This window comes from Anolis sagrei, chromosome 2 (assembly GCF_037176765.1).
Source record: "Anolis sagrei isolate rAnoSag1 chromosome 2, rAnoSag1.mat, whole genome shotgun sequence".
Classification (NCBI taxonomy): domain Eukaryota; kingdom Metazoa; phylum Chordata; class Lepidosauria; order Squamata; family Dactyloidae; genus Anolis; species Anolis sagrei.
The window spans coordinates 231,106,992-231,131,114 of NC_090022.1; the positions used below are offsets into that span (position 1 = coordinate 231,106,992).

The 24,123-nt window shown below is 41.4% G+C and overlaps 1 pseudogene; it reads left to right on the plus strand.

Annotated features, from left to right (window-relative positions):
• The first annotated feature begins 87 nt into the window (after window positions 1-87).
• LOC137096483 (U6 spliceosomal RNA) lies at window positions 88-152 on the plus strand (annotated as a pseudogene).
• Window positions 153-24,123: the final 23,971 nt, after the last annotated feature.

Sequence of the window (24,123 nt, forward strand, 5' to 3'; positions counted from 1 at the left end):
AGGGGACTCAGGGCGGATTACAATGTGCATATACATGGCAAACATTCAACGACATTTAGACATACAACAAATATAGACAGATACAGAGTGCTCGCTTCGGCAGCACATATACTAAAATTGGAACGATACAGAGAAGATTAGCATGGCCCCTGATTACGCTCGGCAGCCATGATGTTAACAGGAGCGGAGCGCAGGGAGCATACAACCCCCCTGTTGCGCCAACTCCACTGGCTACCGATTTGCTACCGGGCTCAATTCAAAGTGCTGGCGTTAGCCTTTAAAGCCCTAAACGGTTCCGGCCCAAGCTACCTATCCGACCGCATCTCTGCCTATGAACCTACCAGGACTTTGAGATCTTCCAGGGAGGCCCTGCTCTCGATCCCGCCTGCTTCTCAAGCACGGCTGGCGGGGACGAGAGATAGGGCCTTCTCGGTGGTGGCTCCTCGGCTGTGGTACGCCCTCCCTACCGACATTAGACTAGCACCATCTCTGATGGTATTCCGAAAAAAAGTGAAGACCTGGCTATTCGAGCAGGCGTTCGAACAATGAGTGCAATGATTGGTTAATGAACACTGGAATGGATCATTGGATGATGAATCTGGATCATGTTTTGATGATGAGATGATAGTGAATGGCTATTGTAGTAATTGTTAATTGATAATTGTTTATTGTTATTAATTATGCAACTCTATTAAGTTGATAACTGCTTTTATACTGTAATTATTGAATTTTGTTGTCTCTTGTTGTTGTGAACCGCTGTGAGTCGCCTTCGGGCTGAGAACAGCGGTATATAAGCAAGGTAAATAAAATAAATAAATAAATAAATTTAACATTCCAGCTCTTCTGGCTTCATGAGGGTATGCTTGATTCTGGCCACAGGGGGAGCTTCACCATCCACTTGACACCAAGTCCTTTGATAGAGTACTTCCTCATTCTTCTGCATGCTGCTAGAAGGTTTTATGGCATTGTAAATTAGTTAAATTAGCCTCCTTGTGTAAAGCAGTACCTAAATTTCCTACTTGACAGATGCAACTGTCTTTCGGGCTGCATAGGTCAACAGCATGGCAGACTATTAATGGTTAGAAGCTTACTTCAACTCGGGCTGGCTTTAAATGAATGACCTCTTGATCAGTAGTGATTTAATGCAGCTGGCTACTAACTAGCTGTGCCACAGCCTGGTCCTGCTGTGTTGTGTTTAGGTTGTGTTCAGTTTGCATTAAGAGAATATGCATTAGACATAAGACTTAGAAGAGACTGCAACAGAAGGCTTTAGATAACTTATTGTTTAAACTTTCAACTGATAAGCAGTGCACCTGTATGCTGAATACATGATGTTGTAAGTAAATCAACTATGTTATTTTAAGACTACTTATTTTTGTCGCTTGAAAGCATGATCTAAAACCAAAAATATATTTATGTGAGAGTAGATGCTTTTTGGACAACCGAAATAACACTTCTGAAGATCTGCTATATATTTTGTGCACTGGCATAATCTTTGTTCCTAACAATTCAAAAAGATAACCAGGTATATCAGTCTAACAACTGAGAAACCTAATTTGCCTTGCAAGTAAACTAGCGGATATTTACCACTAAAGAAAAGTTTGACTCAAATGGGTTTTTAGCTCTTCTAAAGAAAATAATATTTTACAAAAAGTTTATGGTTTTTCAAATGGTAATGAATGCCAATTAATCTCCAAAAGATCAAACTTTCGAAAAAGGCTTTGGGGATTCTGGTTTTCTAAAAGGTTATAATCTCAAAGATCATCCTTCCCCCACTCCCAACCCAAAAAATACAACATGCCAAAAGTCTTTATAAACTTTTTCTTAGTAGTAGTAAAATCTGGGGAAGGATTCTTAATGGGTTTTTAAAAACCTTGGTAAGTCTTGGGGTTTTGATTTTATTTTGGAGATGCACAAGACATTTACTTCATTCTGAAGAATTTCCTGGGAGCTCCCAGCATTATCAAGGGCTTTTTCATTCCCACTTCCCAGGTCAGTTTCAATTAACTTAGTATTTTCCAAAATAAAATTTATCAGCACTTACCTTGCATGTTTCTAAATTCCTGGAACTCGCCAGGACAGCTGATGCCAGTAAATACAGCTACTGTTTCCAGGACACAGATTCAACAGAGATCAAGTGACGGAAAGAGGAATGTTAGCACAAAAATGAAAGGATCCGGATGCTTTACTGGTATAATACTGCAAAAGCACTTAGTAATGTAACTATAACTCTTAGGTTTTTCCACCAATATGTTTTTATTACAGACTCCTAGCTTTTTTAAGGTTCAGTTTTTGGATTGCTGCATGAAACTAGATGTGATAAAAGAGGGAAAAGAAATGACACAAGGGAGGAGGGACAGAAGGAAACCTGGTATATTTCAAGAAAGAAACTGGATGCAAGTTGTGAATAAACACGTACTTAAAAATAATTGGAAGCTCTCAAGACTTCCAGAGACTTTTTTTCTCCCTTCTGGCATTGCCCTCAGGCTTGTGTTTCGGTAATACTGGACTCTCTCAGAAAATATTTTGGATTAAGTAAGTATCATATGAAACTATAATAAAATCAACACAGTAACAAAAATTGGAACTTCCAAGTTTTGAGGCTTTGAAAACAAAATCCATTTGAAGATGACTTGATTTGTCAATACATACATAAAAGGAAGTGATTAAAATTAAACTTTCAAAATCTCATAGAATCTGGTTGTTGGAGAAAATTAAAGTCTTTTGAATATGCTTTGAAGCATTATGACTTCACCCCCACCCCCCCCCCGCCGCCGCCGCCGCTGCCGCCGCCGCTGCCACCGCTGCCACTGCTGCCACCGCTATTTGGCTAGGTTGTTTGAGGAGACCTAATTCATTCTGAGAACAAGCAACCTTCTGATTACTCATCCCTACTGCCTGGAAGTTACTTTAAATCACTTTCTTTGGCAGGTGTGTCCATGTAGCAAGTCCTTTGTGCACAACAGCTCTCTGCAAGGAATGAGTACCTTGCTCAGATTTTTAAAAATATAGTGCCGGTTAATAACAATAATATTAACCCGTTGTACCACTGGGGGCTTTTTGTGTTGAAGGAATTCATTTGCCAGTCTGCTTAGCGTTTTTAAGGGGCATAGATGTCATTTGTCCTTTGCTGGAAAGCCAATATGACTTTTTTTTCATGTCAGGAACAATTTGAGAAACTGCAAGTTGCTTCTGGTGTGAGAGAATTGGCCATCTGCAAGGATGTTGCCCAGGGGCCGTTGGGGTGTTTTGATGTTTTACCATTCTTGTTGGAGGCTTCTCTCATGCCCCTGCATGGGGAGCTGGAGCTGACAGAGGGAGCTCATCCACGTTCTCCCCGGATTCAAACCTCTGACCTGTCAGTCTTCAGTACTGCTGGCACCAGGGTTTAACCCATTGCACCACTGGGGCTCCACAATATGATGTAATGATATGAGTGTTGGACTAAAACATTTCCTTACTTGGAAATGGAAATTCACTGGGTGGCCTTGGACACATGACACCCTCTCAGCCCCAAAGAAAGGCAACTCAACAGATAATTCCAAAACAAACCCTGTGGTAGGGTCATCTAAGAGTTCCCATAAGTTGGAAACAATGTGAAGGAACACAAAAAACAACAACAATCCTACTATATGATGTTCGAACAGTGAATCTGTGGCTATGTAGGGAATTTTAACACCCTTTCACAATATAACATTATGATTCCAATAAGTGTAATGACTGAATCCTAGGGAATCTGGAAAGGCACTAGAAGTCTCTGGCTTCTAAATGTTTCTAAATGCCTCTCTCTAAATGGTGCTTCATGGAATTTTACAGGATAGAACCATGGGAGTTAAAGTGGAATTATATTGCTATATTTGTGTGCTGTGATAGGGTCCCTGCTCTCCCCCGGATGGCTGTGGCTCTGTCCAGAAGTCATGGGCGGAGATCCTAAACATCCCTTTGTCATTAGCCTACTTTCCTATGTGACTGGCCATAGGAGTCAAATGCCACGTTCCTTACCTTCCTCTGTCAGAGAGCTCAAAAACTAAGCTTGCATGACCATGAGGTGCTCCCAGCCAGATCTTTTGTATACTTCCTAACCGCACAGTAAATGTTGCTGCCAGCAGTAAGACTTTGTTCATCGCCTGGCTGCTTTAATGTCCGGCTGCCAGGTGCCAGATGCAACTGCCAGACCTCCATGTCTCCATCCAGAACGAGGTTTTTCCAAAACTTGGATGGTTCCCACATCAATTTCTTCTGCATATGAGTTAAGCCAATTTAAAAGAGGAGAAAGGCCTCCCAGTCTATAAAACGATTCCACTTCTGAAACTAGCAATCAGCAAAACCTCTCCCTGGAAAAGATCGCCATGGCTGATCCCATTATAGTACCTGCAGCTGAGCTTTGCTAGTAAGCGACCGCAACCTCTCCCCAGGGACTGCGGGCGTTGAGGCAAAGACGCATGTGAGAAAACACGCTGGCGCATGTTTTTTGAATGCTAGAGGTAGTTTTAGTAGCCGGTGCCTGGTTCTGATTAATATCCCAGTCCTTCAGATGAATGGAATGTAAACCACATACCAATTATTGGAAAGCCATGAAGGAAACTCCCTTTTCCGTCTGTCTATCCATCCATCCTTTTGCCCACCCACATGATTCTAGCTTCTTTGAAAAAAGGCCTTCTGCTTAGGAAAAGTATGGAAAATTGTCCTCCCCGGCACTCACCCCCTCCCACCTCAGGTCTTCAATCCTATGGTAAAACCAAACAGATAAAATTGCACATGGCACATTTCATGTTGCTTATAAAGAAAGAAAGAAATAGCCTTGTTAACTGAAATAAGGATCATTTTCCCCCCAGGCGGAAATAAAAATATACGGGATAGAATGATCCTGAGAGCCTTAGTCATATTTTCTTCATCTCCCGTGGAGAGGTTTTACAGAAATAAAGATCAATGTAGTTGGTGGTAAAATACTTCATAAAGCATTTTTATGAAGTATCCATATTAACTGCCCAGTGGAAAAATCCAAACCTTTCAAAAGTGCTCAAAATGGACAAAATAGCGATGGAAGCACAGATTAACCTTTCTTGGTAGATTAAGTGGCATCCTTGTTCATTTCACCAAATTGCCATTTGAAATTGGCTAATGCATTAAAGGTAAAGGTTTCCCCTGACATTAAGTCTACTTGTGTGCAGCTCTGGGGGGGGGGGGGGGGGGTGGGGGGGTGGGGGGGTGCTCATCTCCATTTCTAAGCCAATGAGCCGGTGTTGTCCGTAGACACCTCCAAGGTCATGTGGCTGGCATGACTACATGGAGTGCTGTTCCCTTCCCGCAGAAATTAAATCAGAAAATTTCAGTGTACTTCCAGTGTTCCAGTGGAAACTAGGCAAGTGAGGTTTATATATCTGTGGAATGTCCAGGGTGGGAGAAAGAACTCTTGTCTGCTTGAGGCAAGTGTGAATGTTTCAGTCGAACACCTTGATTAGCATTTAATAGCCTCACAACTTTAAAGCTTGGCTGCTTCCTGCCTGGAGGAATCCTTTGTTGGGAGGTGTTAACTGGCCCAGTTTGTTTCATGTCAGGTATTCTTTGGTTTTATTTATTTATTATTTACTCTATTTGTATCCCACTTTTCTCTACCCCGAAGGGGACTCAAGGCAGCTTTACATATGGTAACTATTCAATACCTTTGAAGAACAAACATTAAATTAAAGATTTAAAATTAAAATTAAATGTACATTAAAAACATATAAAATATTAAAAATCATGCCATCCACAATCGTAATCTGGGCCATTCCAAAAGTCATTGTACATAATTCTGTAGCTATTATTGCACTGTAGGGTGCAATAGGCACTGTAGGCTTGACCCCAGAGCCAGGTTTTCCTTTTTCCTTTGAAGGCCAGGAGGGAAGGAGCTGCTCTAATATCACTGGGGAGGGAGTTCCACAGCCAAGGGGTCACCACTGAGAAGGCCCTGTCTCCCGTCCTCATCAGTTGCATCTGCAAAGGAGAAGGGACCAAAAGCAGGGCCTCCCGTTTTTGAGTGTTGTTGTTTTTATTTACTATCCTGATTTTAGAGTTTTTTTATACTGATAGCCTGATTTTGTTCATTTTCATGGTTTCCTCCTTTATGTTGAAATCCACATGCTTGTGGATTTCAATGGCTTCTCTGTGTAGTCTGACATGGTGGTTGTTAAAATGGTCCAACCTTTCTGTGTTCTCAAATAATATGCTGTGTCCAGGTTGGTTCATCAGGTGCTCTGCTATGGCTGACTTCTCAGGTTGAATTAGTCTGCAGTGCCTTTCATGTTCCTTGAGTTGTGTTTGGACAATGCTACGTTTGGTAGTCCCTATGTAGACTTGTCCACAGCTGCATGGTATATGGTAGACTCCTACAGAGGTGAGAGGATCCCTTGTCTTTTCCATTCAGAGGAAAAGTGTTTTTACCATACATCAGGGGAACCACTGACTGCATAGGAAAGCTGATGAAGAAACACAACCTACAAACTATCTACGGTCCCACTAAGACAGGAATCCTCAAACTGTGGTCCTCCAGCTGTTTGGGCCTCCAACTCCCAGAAGCCCCAATGAGCTTGTTCAATTGTCAGGAATTCTGGGAGTTGAAGGCCCAAACAGCTGGAGGGCCTCAGTTTGAGGTTGCCTGCATTAAGAATGTCCAACAAATACTATGTTCAACAAAGGACAATTTCAACAGAAAGGAGGAAACCATGAAAATGGTCAAAATCTGGCTATCAGTATTAAAAACTCTAGAATCAGGACAGTAAATAAAGAGGAATGCACAAACAACAGGGGAATTCCTGGCATGAAACAATCAGAGCCTGCTAACACCTCCTAACAAAGGATTTCCCCAGGCAGAAATCAGCCAGTCTTTGAAGCTTTAGGGCCACTCAATGCTAATCAAGGTGGTGAATTGCAACATTCACACTTGCCTCAAACAGACAAGAGTTCTTTCTCCCACCCTGGACATTCCACAGATATATAAACCTCACTTGCCTAGTTTCCAACAGACTTCACAACCTCTGAGAATGCCTGCCATAGATGTGGGCAAAATGTCAGGAGAGAATGCTTCTGGAACATGGCCATACAGCCCGGAAAACTCACAGCAACCCAGTTAGTAATATAATTTATTGTTGTGTTTTCACTGATAGATATGGGCAGAGGTGCTTCAGATAACTTTCCACCTCATGTAGCAAACGGACCTGTTCAAATTTTGGGTGCCTTTGGCTGGTATTTGTGAAGTCTGACTTGACCACGGTGGTCCATGCCTTAGTTACTTCTAGACTGGACTATTGCAATGCACTTCCCTTGAAGAGTGCCCAGAAACTCCAGTTGGTCCAATGCTCGGCAGCCAGATTACTAACTGGGGCAAATTTCAGGGAGCGGTCAACCCCCCTGTTTAAGGAGCTCCATTGGCTGCCGTTCATGTTTCTGGTCCCAATTCAAGGTGCAGGTTATCATCTATAAAGCCCTGAATGGTTTGGGACCCACCTACCTTCGTGACTGCATCTCCTACCACCAACCTGCCCAAACCTGTCAATCCACTGGGGAGGCCCTCCTTTCGCCCTTCCTCTATCACAGGTATGACTTGTGGGGACGAGGGAGAGAGCCTTCTCCACTGTGGCCCCCCGGTTTTGGAACTCGCTTCTGGTGAGATTAGGCCAGCCCCCACCTTAGCAGCCTTTGAGAAAGATTTGAAAACTTGGCTTTTTCGATGTACCTTTGGAAAGTGACCATACATCCCATTTCTGTTTGTTCCATCGAAGGGTTGTCCTCATGATGCACTTTCCCCCATCCTTAATGAAACCTTAACCCTACTGATCATCCTTTTTTGTGCTCCTCCCTCACAAATGCACTTTTTCTACTCCTGTCTCATCCAGGGTTTTATCTTTTTATCCTGGGTATTTGGCCCACCCATTGTGTTCGATATTTCATTCTGTTTATTTTATTGTGTTATTTTATGTATTTTATTATGATTTTTTTTGTTGCTTTGTATTTTATTTTGCTGTATTGTATTTTTGGGCTTGGCCTCATGTTAGCTGCCCCAACTCCTTTTTCAGGGAGATGGTGGTGGGGTACAAATAAAGATGATGATGATGATTATTATTATTAGTTGAATATTTTGATTAAGAAATAACTATTGCTATGTACATGAATTTCGAGAGATAGTGATGTGGACTGATATCAGGCGGTCAAAATATCTTGGATAGTCCAGATCAAATAAAAGTAATATCAAGGTATTTTTTTAAAAAAATTGAAAGAAAAATATTGATAAAAGTCACAATGAATTCAGATGAATTATCAAAAGGTAAGGGTCTGGGGTCTTAAATTCCTTACTTCCATACCATTTTCTTTCCTCCAGACTGCTCTTTCTACAGCAACTCCATCAACAAACATGAGGGAACACACTTTAACAGAACACTGTATATTTGCTTTTCTTACAACTGTGGTCCTAACAAGGAATGGAAGGGTTTTAAATTGCAGCAGTAAGTGCTGTACAAACCAGACAGACTGAAACCTCCAGGCAGACCTTGGAAAACTGGCAGAAGGTTATAATATACCGAGGGCAGTAGTTGAGTTTACACAGCAACATCCTCCCTTTTGCTGCAGCTGTTTTCTGATACTTTGCTGGCCTCTAGAGGGACATATGCCTTAAGGACTGAAGTACTCGGCTAAGAAAGTCATAAAATGTAAGCACCCTGTTGTACCCTTATATACAGAAATGCCCAGGGAGAGGATGAGTTGAAGGCTGGTAAATTCCTTAAGGAGGAGGCAGGGGAAAGGTTTCCAATGATTATAAAAAGAGAGTGTCCTTCCCCTGTCTGTGACAGCCCTTTGCTGTTTAACCTGTCCTGATTCTTATTTCATATATTTGTATCTCATCCTTCTCACCCTTGGAAGGGGACTCAGGGCAGCTTCACAACAGGCATTCAATCAATGCCAACAACAGTAATAAATAGTACTATCAATTAAAACAATGAATTAAAGCATTAGATAATAAAAAGGTAAAGGTGTTCCCCTGACATTAAGTCCAGTCGTGTCCGACTCTGGGGGTGGTGCTCATCTCTATTTCTAAGCTGAAGAGCCAGCACTGTCCATAGACACCTCCAAGATCATGTGGCTAGCATGACTTCATAGAGTGCCATTACCTTCCCACAGGAGTGATACCTATTGATCTATTCACATTAGCGTGTTTTCAAACTGCTAGGTTGGTAGAAGCTGGAGCTAACAGCGGGAGCTCATGCCGCTCCCCGTTTTCAAACCTGCGACCTTTTAATCAACAAGTTTAGTAGCTCAGCGATTTAAACCACTGTGCCATGGGGGGCTCCTCATTAGATTACTAAATTACTAAAACATTGTTTAAAATCATGCAGGTTTAAAATCATAGTCCGGGTCAGACCATTATCATTCACAGAAATCAGGTCTCTTTCATGATTGCTGCCTCTACTGTTCCAACGCTTGGTCCCATCACCAGGTTTTGAGTTTCTTTCTAAAGGACAAGAGGGAGAGGGCCAATCCCTGGGGAGAGAGTTCCACAGGCGATGGGCCACCAATGATAAGGCCCTATCTCTCGTTCCCACCAGTCGCGCTTGTGAGGATGGTGGCACCGAGAGCAGGGCCTCCCCCGCTGATCTTAGACTTCATGATGATTCATAGCAGGAGATATGTTTGGACAGGTAAACTGGGCCGGAAATGTTCAGGGTTTTATAGGCTAAAGCCCGTGCTTTGAATTGTGCTCGGTGGTAGATTGTTAGCCAGTGGAGCTGGCATAGCGAAGGGGTTGTATGTATACTTACCTAAATCAGTGTTATGTGACTTCTGGCAGAGGCTCTGTCCCCAACTGGGGTAGAAGCCTTGTTGGAAATTTTCCCCAGAACATTCGAGGCTTCCCATGTTGTGGTGGTTCCAATGGAGCGAGCATGGGGCCTCTCCGTGAGGGCAACACTTTCCCCATGTGATGGAGACTGAATTACCGAGAGGGAGCTGTCTGTGGGGCAACATATTTGCCCTGCTGCCTGACTCTTTTCTTGTGGAGGCCAGGCAAATTGAGTGCTTTGTCTGGCCTTTCTAACAGGCACTATGCAACTTCAAAATGGTTTGGAGGTTTGGAGGAGGTATATCCTTTAATTCTATCACCTTCTCTGGCAAGGATATTTATTTATTTTATTCATGTACAGTATGTGGGTTGGTCCATGAGGTCACGAAGAGTCAGAAGCGACTGAACAAATAAACAACAACAACTTATATTCTGCCCTTCTCACCCCGAAGGGGACTCAGGGCAGATCACAGAACACATATATGGCAAACATTCAACGCCGATTATACAATGACAAGATAGACAACAGATAGAGGTATATATAGGCTTTTTCTCATTATTCAGCACCCTTGGAGGCTGTGCTTGATTACGGCCACAGGGGGGTTCTGTCGCTCCATCTCCTTGCCAAAGAGCTTTCTTTGCTTGCAAACTTTCCTTCAAAATGCTGTGTCCAAAATACCTCTCTGCTTTATGCAATTCCTATTCATCAACTCACATTGCTGTTTTCAATCTGCTAGGTGGGCAGGGAGCTAGAATGAAGGTCAGAAGCTCACCCTGACCCAGCTTCGAATTCCTACTGGAGAGGTACCTATTGATCTAACTCACATTAGCATGTTTTGAACTGCTAGGTTGGCAGAAGCTGGGAGCTCACCCTGTTCCTCAGATATGAACTGCTGATGTTTCTGTCAGCAAGTTCAGCAGTGCAGCAGTTTAGCACCTTTAGTTTTGCTAAAAGATGTATTCCTGGAAGATTATCTGTAGCTGGGGGTGGGGGTTAAGAATTGAAACCTCCACCCCAAATGTATTATAAGATTTTACTCCTTGAACAATCCATGATAATACAAGTTTTAGCAAGGTCTAGTGAACCATTCTGAGCCTGAAACCCGACTCTCCATTTTCTGTGTAAAACATCTGTTGTTTATGAATAAGCTTAAAGGCAAAAAAAGAAAAAAAAGAAACAGATCATATATTATCTAGTACATGAAGTAATGACTACTACAGCATTTATACTGCATCACATCAAAAGATAAATGTTGTGGTATCTCCACCATCATAAACCTTAAAGGATTTTCCCACCCAAATATAACTCTCCATCTCTGAAACGGGAGGCCTGCTGTCATGGATGATCGCAGCTGCCCTCTGATCTTACCGATCTGTGCCTGTAGGTGCAAATGGTGTCAGTGGTGAAGCAAGAGCTGGGAGCAGTAAATAATTCAATATCACTTGCTCCAGTTACAGATGGGCTGTTTGGCACATCTCCAGCTTTGTTTGTGATGAAAGCCTTATGAAGGTTCAAAATGACAGAGATGGCCAGTTGATCTCTGGTTTACTTTTTCTTTCCATAATCTGACTTGTCTTCACAAGACCGTTCTCCCAAAGCTGATTGAGTGATGAGTAATAGCAGCAGGGCAAAGCAGCTATCCAAAATGTTGAATCTATTTGGGGAACAAGGATTCAGCACCTTGGATAGCTCTGACTAAAAGCTGGAGCAGATTTGCTCCCCTGCTAACAAGGCTGTTACCAGCTCCATCAGACATAGACACAGGCACACACCCCTTGTTTTGAAAACTTGTAAATCAGTAGAAATGAAAAGCTGATGTAATTACCCCCTGCAGGCATCAGAGTATAGAGGAGTTTTCCCGCACCCTTAATTACAACTCCCAGATACTTCTTCCCAGCCAAAAATATTGGAGCATCCTAGGCAAGTTTCCAGAAAGGATTTTTCTGTTGCTTTGGTTAAGAAAGGGCTAGATGTGGCTTTGGGAGATCTATGAATATGGGTTGCTGTGAGTTTTCTGGGCTGTATGCCCATGTTCCAGAAGCATTCACTCCTGACGTTTCACCAACATCTATGGTAGACATCTTTAGAGGTTGTGAAGTCTGTTGGAAACTAGGCAAGTGAGGTTTATATATCTGTGGAATGTCCAGGGTGGGAGAAAGAACTCTTGTCTGCTTGAGGCAAGTGTGAATGTTGCAATTGCCCACCTTGATTAGCATTGAATGGCTTTGCAGCTTCAAAGCTTGGCTGATTCCTGCCTGAGGAAATACTTTGTTGGGAGGTGTTAGCTGGAATCGTTCACCTGATGTCTTTGGTCTTCTTCAAATGACCAAAATCTGTAGATCTGGAGGGCAAAGAAAGACATGCATGCTAGACGTCTGTCCATTCCCACCTCCTTATATATATGGGAAAAATCTGGAGAAGAGTCATAGAGTCATTGTGATTTGGATCCTTCATACAATGGGAAATAAAGAATATTCAATTCCACTCATCCTAGCAGTAATCATAACATTCTGTCAAAGTCCCAAATATGCCCACCTCAAAAGGTTGTGGATTCCTGCTTTCAAAGCAAAATGTTTCTTTCTATTTCATTTCCACAGAATGAACTCCATTGTTTGTTTGGCTTTAGGAAATAATATTTTTATGGCGATAATAATACATTTCCCTGTTCTCATTACACTTCAAACACAGGCATACTCAAGAAAAGGTTTTTCTATGACACTTCTGCCCTTATGAGAACATCTAGTGATTTGAGGACATAGAAATTTACCATGGGTCAGTGCCAAGTTCATGGAATGCAATTACAACCTCCAGGAGCGGGCGGAGGGCGCAGGGACAGAGAGTTTATTTCCCATGTGCAGCTAAAACAAACCAAATGTTGTGAGCCAACAGCACTGCACCAAAGGGTAGGTAGAGTGCCTCACAGCATTTATTGTAAGCAATGTTTGGAAAAGTTACTTATTTGGGCGAAAACTCTCAGAATTCACCAACCATCATAGCCACTGGGGGTCTTCTGGAAGTTGCAATTTTTTTAAAAAAGCATAATGTTTCTAAGTCCTGACTTTATGGGTGTGTCACATTTTGAGAAGATTGAAATGTCAGTCTGGAAGGCGTATTCCATCTAGGCTTTATGTCAGGTAAAACCACAGCTGGGCTTCATTAACTTCCAGTCTCACATTCTTCAAAAGCACATCCTAGCTATTTGGTAATTAGTCATTTAATTAGTTTTTCTTCACCATACCAATCCTATGAAGTATGTTCAGCTGAAAGGCAGAACGTGACTGCCTTAGGATCAGTACTTTATCTCATGGCTCATTGGAAGCCACAGGACTAGAATATCTTGAGGGCTAAACAGTTTCCGCTCCTGCTCTGACCACTAAACTAAATGGTCCATTTCTTCTTTTAAAAACCCACCTGTTAACAGGAGAGATAACCAATGTATAGCCAGGCCATTGTATTTCCTATTTATTTATTTACTGTATGTATATACCTCTTTTCTCACCCCTGGGGGGACTCAAAGCGGGTTACACAAAAATAATGGCAAAATTTAATGCTTTACATACATAAACCAAAACTCAAATGAGCAACATATAACTAGACATAAAATCAATAGGACAATTCACAATAAGATAAGATAAAAGGACATTTAAACCATGTAATATAAGAATTAAAACACCTAATAAAAACCATTTAAATCACATTATGCGACTCATAGACCGGACCATTCCCAATGTCGATTGCACATATTCCATATTTGCTTCTTGTACTGCATTACTTTACTAGTCAAAAGTTTGGTTCCATAACCATGCCTTTGTTTTCTTTCTAAAGGCCAAGAGGGAGGGTGCAGATCTAATCTCACTTGGGAGAAAGTTCTAGAGCTGAGGAGCCACCACTGAGAAGGCCCTGTGTCTTGTCCCCACCAACCACAATGCAAAGCAGTTGGAATTGAGAACAGGGCCTCCCCAGAAGATCTTAGCCTCCTGTAGCGGGAGAAACATTTGGACAGGTAAACTGGGCCGGAACCATTTAGGGCTTTATAGGCTAAAGCCAGCACTTTCAATTGTGTTCGCTAGCAGACTGGCAGCCATTGGAGCTGGCGTAACAGGGGAGTTGTGTGCTCTCTTTATGCCGCTCTGGTGAGAAACCTGGATACCACCCATTCGACCATTTGAAGTTTCCGAACAGTCTCAAAAGACAACCCCACATAGAGCACATTGCAGTAATCTATTCTTGATGTAACAAGAGCATGGGCCACCATGGCCAATCAGACTTCCTAAGGTATGGGTGCAACTGGTGCACAAGCTTTAATTGTGCAAAAGCTCCCCTGGCCACCACTGAAACCTGGGTTTCCAGACTCAGCAATGAGTCCCAGATCCCTCCCAAGCTGCAAATCTGCATCCTCAGAGGGAGTATAACCCCATCCAGCACACGCCGTAACCTGATACCCCGTTTGGCCTTTTGACTAACCAGGAGTACCTCTGTCTTGTATGGATTCAATTTCAATTTGTTTGCCCTCATCCAGACCATCACAGCTGCCATGCACCGGTTCAGGACCTGAACACTTCCTTAGTGGCAAGTGGAAAGGAGTAATGGAGTTGTACATCATCTGCATACAAATGACAACAAACTCCAAAACTTCAGATGACCTCTCCCAATGGCTTCATGTAGATGTTAAACAACATGGGGGACAGTACTGAGCCCTGTGGAACCCCATAAGACAATGGTTGCGGGGCCAAGCATTTCTATGTATCATTGTGAAAGATGATCAGTGAAGACAGATAATAAGAAGAACATTAGCTCATTTTAATGTGGTGCTGGAGAAAAATTCTATGGATAGTTACTGTGGGCTGCTAAAAAGACAAATGAATGGATCCCATAGCAAATCAAACATGAGCTATCCCTAGCAGTCAGGATGACTAAGCTGAGACCATTGTACTTTGGCCATACTATGAAAAGACATGACTCACTAGAGAAAACAATCATGCTGGTAAGTAGGAGAAGAGGAAGACCACACTCCAGATGAATAGACCTGCACAGGGCTGTTGATGTCAGAGTGACTTGGAAATCCCTCATTCATAGGGTCTTCATAAGTCGAAGTCAGTGTGATGACTGTTAACAATAACAGGTGTTACATGTGAAATACCAGGGTGAGGGGAAAGGCAGTGCTAAAGGCCATGACAAGGTCCTTCACTTTACAGTATCAAGAGCTTTACCTAGAGTCAAGTACAAAAAGAGAAAAAAGGGAATTAGGAACTTTTGAAAGCATCTGCCAAAGCAGGATGATGGGATTAATTGGGACTCGTCTTTCTAAACTAGAGCTGCTTGATTACAAAGGATTAGATCTTGGGGAAGGTTCTCCTGCCACCACTTTGGATGGCTCCTTGAGGCCACAAACCATTTGGATGCCTCTTAGAATAGGAACTTTTATATATGCTTCAGCTATGTTGTACCTTGAGCCCCTGGAGGTGCAGTGGGTTAAAGTGCTGAGCTGCTGAACTTGCAGACCGAAAGGTCGCAGGTTTCAATCCGGGCAGCGGCGTGAGCTCCCACTATTAGCCCCAGCTTCTGCCAACCTAGCAGTTTGAAAACGTGCAAATGTGAGTAGATCAATAGGTAATGCTGCTCCATCCAGTCATGCCGGCCACATGACCTTGGAGGTGTCTACGGACAACGCCGGCTCTTCGACTTAGAAACAGATATGAGCACCAACTCCCAGAGTCAGACACGACCGGACTTAATGTCAGGGGAAAACCTTTACTTTACCTTATGTTGTACCTGCTTATTCTATAGGCCACTTTGAGTCCCACTTTGTATATTTATTGCTTTGTCAGTTGATTGGTCTGAAGATGTGATTTTGCTGCCCATAAGATGGACAGAGGATCAGAAGCAGCATCATTTATAGCCATGTGATGCACAACCAAGTTTCTTCTCAGTCTGAAGTTTGGCAGCAATGCAGATTTTGAGACTACAATGTCCATGGCTGGGGAATTCTGGGAGTTGCCGCCCCAAAATTCACATCATCAAACTCTCCGTCTCATTTAAGGGTAGACTTCACCAGGATGCATTTATACATTTCTCCCTTTTTCCTGTTTATTTTACTCAACATTTTCAACAATACTGACTCCTTTCTCACCATTAATAATTACTCCGTGGAGCCTCGGCAGAACTGTTGCTTTGTTTCTTCTGCCTGTCACTCTTTTATTTAGATTGTAATTCCATGGAAAGTGCTGTGTGAATTTATGGCAGCTGCATAATTTACAGTTGTGCATATAGGATATATTTCAATATGTCCTTCAATTCTATGTTTTGATAGTAATAAATATCATTCCTTAGGACTGTTCTCAGGAGATTTATTTTAAGTGCTTTGCTTGACTTAAAAAAATATTATTAATACAGCCAAATAAAATTTTAAAGAAATTTATTTTGCAATTTGAAAAGCTAAAGGATTGCAAATGTGATATTATCACATTTATTGAGCTTTATAGCTGACCAGGTCTACATAGCTGAAATGGCGAGTCTATATGTCTTGTAAACATGCTTGTGGATTAATCTGTGAAACATAAGTGTTGTTTTGATACAGAATGGACCAAGTACGAATGTTTCTTTCCTAGGAAAATATTTGGGCACAGCTGTTGCTCTCCACTGTCCCATATGGTTGTGTTTTTAAGTATGGCTTGAAGTTGAAGCAGTTTCCATTTATAAAAATTCTTTAACAAAATCATCTTTCCAATAATAATAATAATATTCACATGTGTGCCTTTGCTTCTGATGTGTCTTTTTCTAATTAATTGATCTTGTAAAATGCAGCCCTGTGCCGTCTTGCTTTGCTGCATTTGCATTTTCAGTGTCCTCATTTTCAACTGCCAAAAGTGGAGAAAGGTTGAGTTACCTTGGGTTTTTTTTCCTGGGAAGTTAGACTTGAGTTATTATGAGAATCTGTATAAAGTGTCACATGCCAGATGTGGCGTTTCTTCATTACCAACTCAGCCTGATCATCATATTTCTGTTTTGCCTACTGAAAAAGATCCCCACTCTGTTCTTTCTTTCTTATTGTGAGGTTAAACTCATTAGACACTCAATGAATGTGACCACGGAGCCACCTAAAATCAAATAAAATGTTTATTAAATACAGTAAAGTGGTGAAGTACATCCAGGAAATAAAACAGTTGTAACTATTTGGAGTGTGTAATTTTCTTTGTTAGTCATCTTAAATCATATCAAATTCATTAAATTCATACTTATGACACAATATCCTACATGTGGGTGTGGCCTGCACCAAAAACTTAAGAATCGAAACTTGCCCAATACTTTTTCATTGCATTTTGTAAATCTTGGAAGCTTCCAAAAATCAGTTTCATTTTCAGTGCAACAAAGCCAAGCCAAAAAGGCTGCCTTTCCTCTTTAAATTAATAACCTCTCACCATTAGGAGAGAGAAGCTTCAGGGAGACAGCAGAGTTTGCTGGGAAAGAAAGCACAGAATTCTGGGGAATATAGTTTGGGAAGGTGAGGATTCAAAAGTTCCTGCCCTAAACTATATTTCCCAGAATTCTGCTCAGCATGAGAAAGCCTCAGTCAGGATAGGGGAGAGGTATTTTTCCTCTGTAGCAGCAGCCAACCAGATTTCCAATAAATTGTTGAATCTGCAAAGAGGAGGACTGACTGATACTTCTAGTAAGTAAATCTCTGTGCTGGGCTGGGAATAAATCCCTAAAATGAAGTTTTATTGGTTAATATGAGAGACATTCAATGAGATAGCTGTTGTGGCTTTTTAAAACAACAACAACAACATTTTTGTCAATTTTTTTAAATCCCAAAAATCAGTAGATATATGAATATTTCTGAAAGTTGGGGAGGAATTATCCCCTGTTACCTTGTGTCACTGTATAGAAAATTCAAGGAGATAACCCTTGCAGTTTTTTTTAAAAAAATGCTGTTTATTAACACTTTGAAAATTCCCCCAAAATCCACAGATGAGTGAAATGTTCTGAAATGTGATGGGCTAACAGTGATAAATGTGTTCTATCATTGTACCAAGTTTCACTCTAATAGCTGTAAAAATGAGGGAGAAAGGAGCTCCTGCAGTTTTCCTACTTGCGCAATTACTATAACTAAAAAGTAATGAAATTTCATTACTCTCGTTATAGTAATGAATTTTTCATTAACCATACTTTAGAAACACTTTAGAAATGAAACAGTAGCACCCCCTAATTTGTAATGAAACATTTTAATCTATTGCACATGCCTAGTAACTATAGATCATGCCACATGGTAAAAGGAAACAAAACTCCCAAAACCAGAATTTATGCTCTTACATTTTAGAATGAACTAGTTACTTTGCTTATTATTCTTATTGCCCAAGAGGTAATTTAACTGTTACTTCTACTTCAGTCCCAAAAGGTAATTCACTTAGTTACTTGTTACTAACAGGATACTATTGCTGTTTTTGCTGTGCCACTGACAAAAAATAGGAAAATGCTCTCTTGTTTCCACCAAGTGGCAAATCAGATATTGTGTCCTACTAATTCTGAAAAAAATCAAAAGACATTACAAAGTCTGAGGCAGTGATACATTTTGTTCTCAATGATTCTCTACTATTGCTTGCATCAAGTCAGCAACTTCCCTCACAGTAAGGGGTAGAAAATCTATTTTTATTTCTTCAAAAATAGTAAATTACAGCTGTTGACATTAAAGGCAAAAAAAGGGCAGTCAGGTAGCTTGTTATGACCAAAACCAACATAATTCATTAGAAATATAAGTTACTTTTAAATTCAGATTTAAATACCTTACTCCATCCTTTTCCTCTCTATCCAGCCATTTCCCACATATCAGAGCGTACAATTTCCAGGTTGGTTCTCATCTTGCTGGGCAGAACTTGCTGGGATTTAAGGAAAATGGGCTAAAGTAGTTCTGATATACTACGTGGTGCTCTCTAGGTTCATTCCAAGCAATCAAGATAAATGTGGTCAGTAACACAGTGTTGCTGTGTGAAGCGATCTTGTTTCTGAATAGCATCTTCAAGCAATTTCATGTATACAGGCAGTCCCCAAGTTACAAACATCCAACTTACAAACAACTCATAGTTAAGAATGGAAGTGAGAGCACAGGAAGCAAGATGACCTCATCAGATGGGCTACTTGGCCCATTGTATGCCACTTGTTCTGCCCTTTCAGGATGGAACCCATTACATGATGCACACATACTTCTGGCCTGGCTCCATCCAGAAAGGGGAGAGCAGGCAGCGTTTGCTGCTACCACAGCAACATGGGAGCCTTCCTGTGTTGCCTTACCAGCAATGGGCGGGAAGCCAGTCAGTGATGCTTCCTCCCATGGGATGGGGCAAAGGCAAGTCACACAATGTGGGGCATGGAGCAACGGGTTCTCCACTCTCCCTGCCAGGAGCCCATGGATTTGCCATGATGTGTGGGGAATCCATGGGTCTTTGTGATTAAGTCATAAGAAATCTACCCCTAGGAAGGGACAGTCACTCCTGAAAGCATTATCATGGGAAAATGGTGCCTCCATTGAAGCTTCACCACCAATCCTTTTTTTCCACAACAAGCCAATTTTCTAAAAAAAATCCAATTTTCACAGGAACAAAAAGTGAAATCTTCTGAACAGGGAGACAAATAGCAAAACAAACACCACAGGGGTGTTAACCCTTCCATGCTATCCAAAGCTTACAGATAGCTAGCTAGCTAGATAGACAGACAGATAGATGAGAGAGAGCTAGAGTTACATTTTAAAAACTTACCTATTCCAGCTTACAAACAAATTCACCTTAAGAAAAAGCCTACAGAACTTATCTTGTTCATAACTTAAGGACTGCCAGTATATTAAATATAGGGCAAGATAAAGCTGTGAAGGACACTACTGGCTAATGGAGCCCCCAGTGGCGCAATGGGTTAAACCGTTGTGCCGGTAGGACTGTTAACCAAAAGATCGGTAGTTCAAATCTGGGGTGTGGGGCGATCTCCCTCTGTTAGCTTCAGCTTCCCATGCAGTGACATGAGGGAAGCCTCCCACAGGATGGGAAAACATCCAGGCATCCCCTGGGCAACATCCTTGCAGATGGTTAATTGTCTCACACCAGAAATGACTTGCAGTTTCCCAAGTCGCTCCTGACACACTCACACAAAAACATTGGCTAGTGGCAAACATAAGTTCCTCACCAGCATAACAAGATAGATCAGAACCAGAGCAATGGAGTTCTTCCACCCTACTACAAAGCCTACCAGAAGGATTTCATAGTAGTGAATGCTACAAAGACATTCAAGAATAAAAACAAGACCATATTTCTTTCCATTCCTGGTGTAGGTGACTGTAATAAAACTACCTTTTTAGTCGGCTAGGCCGAAGCCTGCATAACAGTGTTTGGCCTCCTGGTTGTTGAACAGAGAAGGAGGAGGAGTCAGGCTGACTGCAACAATCAGGGGTGGAGTCAGCTGGATGGAGGGAGAGGGAGCTGTCTTGTCTGACAGAGAGAGAAGAGTCTGAGAGTTAGACAGAGAGAGTTGGATTTTTAGAGCAGGGAACTGACAGAAAGGGAAGAGCTTTTAGCTAGTCTCTAGGTTAGGGAATAAGGTGAAGACATTAGGCTAGAGCTTTACTTAGTTAGAGATACTAGTAAAGGAGAGCTGTGTCTTATTGAGCCTAGGAGAGGTTTCAAAGATACCTTATAACCCTGTGTGAGAGGCAGACTGAGGTCTGTGCTCTGCGTAAAACTGTGTCTAAGAATAGAACAGTTGGTTATAGAGACTCAAGCGGAGAAAGCTATTCTGTCAGGAGAACTGTTTGTATTCAAGCAACCAAGTTACTGCAACTGCATCAAGATTTTGTACCACTCATTTCCAACGAGTTGTTGTTATTCTCAAGTTAAAAATAAACTCTTTATTAGTTTACTTTTAACTGGTGTTCGCCTCAATCCATTCGTTTCCCTCAGAACTCACTCTCCCAATACATTTCTGAAGCCTAGTCAGTCATTGAAGTTCAAGAGCTCAAATATTCTTTTACTTAAAATACTTTCACACCCTTTTTGGTTCCTCAGGCCGGCAATTCTGAGGTGGTGGCAGCTATATTTCTACCAAGTACTTCGGTCACTTAGGCTCAGCCTTTTGTTCCACGCTATATATCTAAGGGCGGAGGTGGGATCGTGGTGTCCACCCTGCCCGGATATCCCTCAATTTCCTTTATAGTGACCTATCTATTTAATGAAAACACTCTCAAGCTGACATCCCCCCCCCCCGGCAAAAATGGGTTTTGGTAATCAGTATTATCCACATGTGCCTGAAGTTGTACCTTGAAAAGATGGGTACATTTGTCAAGAATGGTTTCTAAATTCTCACATCGACAGCATCAAGGAAGGCATTTTTAAAAGTCCTACTTACTCCTTGAAGCAAAAGAAAAGGTCTTCGTGAGAGAATATTAATCAGTCCCCTTAACCGATCGATTTAATTGATCAAAACAAACAGGGGTCAAGTAAACGGGTGGTAATAATCATTTCTCTTCCATTTAAAAGGCTCTGGGGAACAGAAAATAATGTGAAACTCAGAAGAGGGTGAGAAAGGTTCAGATACATGCCCTGGTCTCACAATACTAGTTTTGTGTTTGCACCAAGTTCTTCTTGTGAATAGATATTTCAAAAAATAAATGGTAGTAAAACTGGGATGGTCCAAAGGATGGGAAAATCTGTGGGGTTCAGTTTCCTCTCACATTCAATTTAAAACAAAAACAAAGCAATAACTCAAGCTCTTTCCATCACCTATTTAAAGACATTTTCAAGCTGGAGTAAATTCTTACTAAATGAACTGAAAGGGGAAAAAATCAGACATCTGCACTAGCTAAATTCCATAGACTTGTCTAATAGCAATTCTCATCTTGGAGAAAAGTTCACATTGAACTTGCCTGTCATACAGGTGTTAAATACAAGAAGACCCTGGAGGGGGTGGTGGTGGTAATTCTATAGTGTTGCTTGAGTCTCCAAAACTATGGGCCATCGATCACCATTTCAAGTAATTTTGTTTAAAATTCAGAGACACTGCTTTCAGTTAACCCAGCTTGCGTGACTGACTTGTACATCTTACTACGTGTAGTTGAGACTCACAAATATATTTCAGCAGATGGCCCAATTAGTTGCAGTGCAAACAGTTGGGAAGGGAAGGGCTTGGTTGGGGAATGAGAGTTTACAATCCCCAGTATTTAGAAATTACAGGGATAAAATGATGCACAGCTGCCTTGAAGCTGCTGGTAAAAAAAGAAGAATTTGTTTTGAAAGCCAGCAAGCTCTCTTCTATGATAAAACCAACATTTTGATCAATAGTATACTTTGTTCAACTTTGTGGGAGGTGAGAAAAATGAATTTGAAGATCTTCACTCAATCAAGACACATTTTTTGAAAGTTTTTATTTAGAATTTCTCAGTAATGAATACCATTCTAAAAGATAAGAGGGGAATGCAATATAAATGGAGCAGAAGATTACAATCTTGTATCCAGTCCATTTTAAACTATGAATTTTGAACTCATGTCTTATTTTACTGTATTTTAATCTTTATTCTATGTATTTTAATATATTTATTTAATAGAAACAAATGTTAATATATGTATTTTATGTAATGTATTATAATTATGTGTTGTTGGTGGTGCTGTTGTTGTTTTACTGTTGTTGTAGTGAGTCAGCCTTCTTGTTCAGTGAAGTATATTCCAAAATACTGAATTACCGCTGCCATTACCAGGGGCAGTAGAAACTGTATTTTATTTATTTATTTATTTATTTGCAGTATTTATATCCCACCCTTCTCACCCCGCAGGGGGCTTTGGGCAGATTACAATGCACATATACATGGCAAACATTCAATGCCATTAGACAGACAATAGACACAGAGGCAATTTAACACTCCAGCTTTCTGGCCTCATGAGGGTATGCTCGATTCCAGCCACAGGGGGACTTCACCGTCCACTTGCGACACTTTGTCCTTGATGGAGTACTTTCTCATTGTTACGCACGCTGCTAGAAGATTTTATGGCATTGCAAATTAGTTAAATTAGCCTCCCCGCAGTAAGCAGTACCTTTATGTAGTCCATCAGATCTTGAATATGGAGCCCTAAGCAACATGTCCCTAATCACACTTTACTAATGATCTAGGATTGTCTGCTCGCTCCATTTCTCTCCAAATACCCATCCTAGTTATATGTCACCTTGTCATGCTCAGTATTTTAAAATTTTAATTATTACATTTGGCCCTGCCATAGGTTTTTAATGCATCGTGGTGTTACTGTTATTTTTTATTGCTTTGTTTATGAGTTTATTATTGTCTGTATTGCTGTGTTGTTTTATTGATGTATTTGGGCTCAGCCTCTTGTAAGCTGCACCGAGTCCTCCGGGAGATGGTAGGGGGGTATAAATAAAGGATTATTATTATTATTATTATTAAACATACCAGATTGAGAGTGGCTATCCTAAACACTTAGCAGTGAACATGAAGTGGTGAGAGAGTCAGCATTGTGTAGTGGTTTGAGCATTTGATTACAACTCTGGAAATCAGGGTACAAATCCCTGCTCAGCCATGAAACCCACTGGATGACCTTGGGTTGCTATAGGTTAGAAATGACTTGTAAGCACACAACAACATGGCAACAGCAATGAAGCAGTGATGGGTATTGAACTAGGAATCTACTTACAGAGGAGTAGATGTTAGAAGTAGAAACCTTAGTATGCCTATACCAGTAGTTGTTAGTTTGCACATAGAATCATAGAATCAAAGAGTTGGAATAGACCTCATGGGCCATCCAGTCCAACCCCCTGCCAAGAAGCAGGAATATTGCATTCAAATCACCCCTGACAAATGGCCATCCAGCCTCTGCTTAAAAGCTTCCAAAGAAGGAGCCTCCACCACACTCCGGGGCAGAGAGTTCCACTGCTGAACGGCTCTCACAGTCAGGAAGTTCTTCCTAATGTTCAGATGGAATCTCCTCTCTTGTAGTTTGAAGCCATTGTTCCGCGTCCTAGTCTCCAAGGAAGCAGAAAACAAGCTTGCTCCCTCCTCCCTGTGGCTTCCTCTCACATATTTATACATGGCTATCATATCTCCTCTCAGCCTTCTCTTCTTCAGGCTAAACATGCCCAGTTCCCTAAGCCGCTCCTCATAGGGCTTGTTCTCCAGACCCTTGATCATTTTAGTCGCCCTCCTCTGGACACATTCCAGCTTGTCAATATCTCTCTTGAATTGTGGTGCCCAGAATTGGACACAATATTCCAGATGTGGTCTAACCAAAGCAGAATAGAGGGGTAGCATTACTTCCTTAGATCTAGACACTAT